Consider the following 3,912-nt stretch of genomic DNA (forward strand, 5'->3'; position numbering starts at 1 on the left):
CCGCCTGCAGCAGCCCCGCCCAGGGTGCCAGCCCACCCCGTGGCCCTTATGAAGAGGTGACTCCGTTTTCTCTCATCTCCTGCTTCTCTCCTGAATCTATTTACTCCAATCTCTCCCTTCCCTGTGGAATCTCTGTTTTCTCTGCACTCTCGCTTCTGTCTTGAGTTATCCAGTTGATTTTAGCTGAGTCCTGCAATTGATTTTTGCTGAGTCACGCAATTGATTTTGCTGAGTCATGCAATTGATTTTGCTGAGTCAGCTGATTGATTTTGCTGAGTCATGCAAGTGATTTTTGCTGAGTCATCCAATTGATTTTGCTGAGTCCTCCAATTGAGTGACCAGTCCGGACCAGCAGGTCAGTGCCCTCCGGGGACAGGTGAGGAGGAAGACGAGGTGTGGGAGGGGAAACAGCATGGTCCCCCGTGGTTACAGGTAGGCCAGGTTGCCAAGCAGAAGTCGGCCCCCAGGTGTCCTCCCGACGCTTCGGAGCGGGTGGGGGCGCCGGATCCACTGCTTCCACCAGAGGAGGGCGGGGCCTGCAAGGCCCACGGCTCGGGAGGTGGGCCTGGGGATGACTCATTTCCCCTTCCTGGGCCTCAGTTTCCACAGCTATCACACGGCCAGAGTGACGCCTGGCTGACCTGCCCCCAGGGCTGTCGTGAGGATGACATAATTGAGGGCACGGGAAATGCAACGTGGACCACCTCGGTGCGCCAGGATTTCGCACTTGGCTCCGGGGGGCAGGGGGCGCAGCAGGCTGTCATTCCGAGGGGCCGAGGCAGATGAGGAGGGGAGTGGGGGCCCTCCCCCAGCCTCAGGCCAGTGGGCACGACCCTCCCTGCCCACAGGAGGACGCGGGTCCAAAGCTTGTGTTCCACGTTGCAGCCGGGTCCAGTTCAGTATTCAGACTAATTAAAATGTACGTCAGTCCCCGGTGTAGGTCCCTCAAGGCCGTGGGCCATGTGAGTGCAGGGGAACGTGACCCCTGCGACACGCGTCCCCAGAGGGTCAAAGGCCAAGGGCCAAGAGCCAAAAGCACCCTCCTTCACTCAGAAGTTGAAATACTCAGGTTCCCCGCCCTGGCAGTGGCCACAGCCTCTTTTGGCCGCTAATTTGTTTCCAGGGGTGATTGACAGGTAGGCACCTTCCCATACTTCTCAGACCTTAGTGGTCATGCGTCTCTTGACCAGGGCCTTCCCCCATCAGTCAACCAAAAACAGGCCTGGAGGACGTTAAATGGACAAAGCTATACTATTCAATCTTTCTTTCACCCTTTTCCTATCCTATCTAATAAAAGGCTAAGATGTAAATTGACCGAATGGTGGAATGACCGGTTGCTATGACGCACACTGACCACCAGGGGGCAGGCGCGCAGCACAGGAGCTGCCCCCTGGTGGTCAGTGGGCTCTCACAGGGGGAGCGCCGCTCAGCCAGAAGCCCTGAGCTGGCTCACTGCAGGTGAGGGCAGTAGCCGTGGCAGGAGCCTTTCCTGTCTCTGAGGCAGTTGGACATCCCCCGAGGGCTCCCGGACTGCGAAAGGGTGCAGGCTGGGCTGAGGGCTCCCGCCCCCCGAGTGCATGAATTTTGTGCACCGGGCCTCTAGTTAAATAATAAAAGCCCAACCGGTGTGGCTCAGTGAGCCTCAACCTATGAACCAGGAGGTCACGGTTCGATTCCCAATCAGGGCAGATGCCCGGGTTGTGGGCTCCAATCCCCAGTGGGGGGCCTGCAGGAGGCGGCTGATCCATGATTCTCTCTCATCATGGAAGTTTCTCTCTCTCCTTCTCCCTTCCTCTCTCTGAATCAATAAAACCATTTAAATAATTTAAAAAATAATAATGAAATGATAAGCCCTGACCAGTGTGGCTCAGTGGATAGAGCGTCGGCCTGCAGACTGAAGGGTCCCAGGTTCGATTCCGGTCAAGGACATGGACCTTGGTTGCGGGCACCTCCCCAGTAGGGGGCGTGCAGGAGGCAGCTGATGGATGTTTCTCTCTCATCGATGTTTCTAGCTCTCTGTCCCTCTCCCTTCCTCTCTGTAAAAAATCAGTAAGATATATTTAAAAAAAATAATAATAATGACATGATGACCACGATCTCGCTGGCAGGGCTGGAAGATGGTCCCAGGCCCCCAGCAGCCGGAGGAGGAGCCCCCCGCCGCCGGCCCGCGATGGAGGAGCCCACGCCCGAGCCCGTCTACGTGGACGTGGACAAAGGACTGACCCTGGCCTGCTTCGTCTTCCTCTGCCTCTTCCTGGTGGTCATGATCATCCGCTGCGCCAAGGTCATCATGGACCCGTACAGCGCCATCCCCACGTCCACCTGGGAGGAGCAGCACCTGGATGATTGATGGGGGCGGGTGGCCGCTGGGTCCCCGGGCACCGGGCGCTCAGCCCGTCCACACGGGAGGGGACGCGGTCCCCCTGGGGGCGGAGAAAGCCCCCCTTGGCCTCGCCTGCTCCCACCCGCGCGTCAGGGTGACACGCTCGGGGTGCCCCAGGGGTTCCAGCGGGGGGCGAGTTTGGGGAACGCGGTGACTATGGGCCGGGCACCTCCCCGGGCTCCAGCGTGACACGACCGTGGCCTCCTTTTCGGGGGCCCTCTGCTCATCAGATGCCAACCGGCCCGTGCACTGGCCCTGGGGGGCCCCCAGCGAGGACGTCCCCCCCTACCCAAGCCCCTCCAGGGGGCCATTGTGAACAGGGGTGAGGAGGATCCCCCCGAAAAGCCCCATAGAAGGCACGGGGGCTGCTCCCCGGCTGCATTTTTAAAAACTGCAAACAGAGAGGGGTCTATTTTTCCTGTTGCCGGTGAAGTGTGCGTTTCAGAAATTTGGGGGGAAATACAGAAACCTAGAACCCCGCCTCCCAGAAGCCGCTGCTTTGAAAGGGGCGCCCAGCCTTTGCGACACACGGTTTTCACGTAGATCGCACCGGGTGCGGGACGTGTCGCTCGTGTTGCAGCGTGAGGACGTCCCGGTCGGTCACCCGCAGTCCCTGGTGGTGGCGAGGTCGGCGTGCAGTGATCCTCTCCTTGGGTCAGACACTGACATCTGCTGATTTCCCAGCTTTCGATAAAATAGGCTTTTATGGATCTCAGGGAGGAAGGGAGAGGGAGAGAGAGAAACATCCGTGATGAGAGAGAATCGCAGACCGGCTGCCTCCTGCCCGCCCCCCACTGGGGATCCAGCCCCCAATCCGGGCCAGTGCCCTGAGCGGGAATTGAACCCGTGACCGCCTGGCTCCTAGGTCGACGCTCAACCCCTGGGCCACGCCGGCCGGGCAGACATTGAATGATGTTGCCGGTTTTGCCCCCCGTGAAATTGTCTCACCACTCACGCCCTCAAAGTGCACCGTCCCCGACAGGAATGGTGGACGGACGCGGGGACCCGGGCTCCTACATCAGCCTCTCTCCAGGGCCGTGTGCCCGTGAGCAAGTCCCTCCACCTCTCGGTACCCCTGTTTAAATTTTATTTATTTTTCTTTTTGGTGAATCCTTACCTGGGGATATTTTTCCCATTGATTAGAGAGAGTGGGAGGGAGAGGGAGAGACGGAGAGAAACATCGATGTGAGAGAGACACGTCGATGGGTTGCCTCCTGCACACGCCCCGACCAGGGCCGGGTAACCTGCGACCGGGGCATGTGCCTGTGACCGGAATCGAACCCGGGACCCTTCAGCCCGCAGGCCGACGCTCTAGCCACTGAGCCACACTGGCCGGGGCTGCATGTTCTCATTGGATGGGGAGAGCCGTGCCTCCGTCCCCTGAAGCCGTCCCAGAATCCCAGGCGCTGGCTCAATGCCCAAGGGGTCCTGTGTGTCCACTGGTGCGGGTCATCCCCCCCTGCCCCCCGCCCCCCCCATCTCACTGATAAAAAACAGGCGAATGAATGGCTCCCCGGGGAGCGTTCCCG

At 59.5% G+C, this 3,912-nt stretch overlaps 1 long non-coding RNA gene across 1 annotated transcript; it reads left to right on the forward strand.

The window, feature by feature from the left end:
• Window positions 1-2,863, forward strand: LOC107182255. The gene is made up of 2 exons (XR_001512974.1): window positions 1-56; window positions 2,109-2,863. It is a non-coding gene; the product is annotated as an uncharacterized LOC107182255 (long non-coding RNA).
• The last annotated feature ends 1,049 nt before the right edge of the window (window positions 2,864-3,912 follow it).

This window comes from Myotis davidii, unplaced genomic scaffold (genome assembly GCF_000327345.1).
Source record: "Myotis davidii unplaced genomic scaffold, ASM32734v1 scaffold2091, whole genome shotgun sequence".
Classification (NCBI taxonomy): Eukaryota; Metazoa; Chordata; class Mammalia; order Chiroptera; family Vespertilionidae; genus Myotis; species Myotis davidii.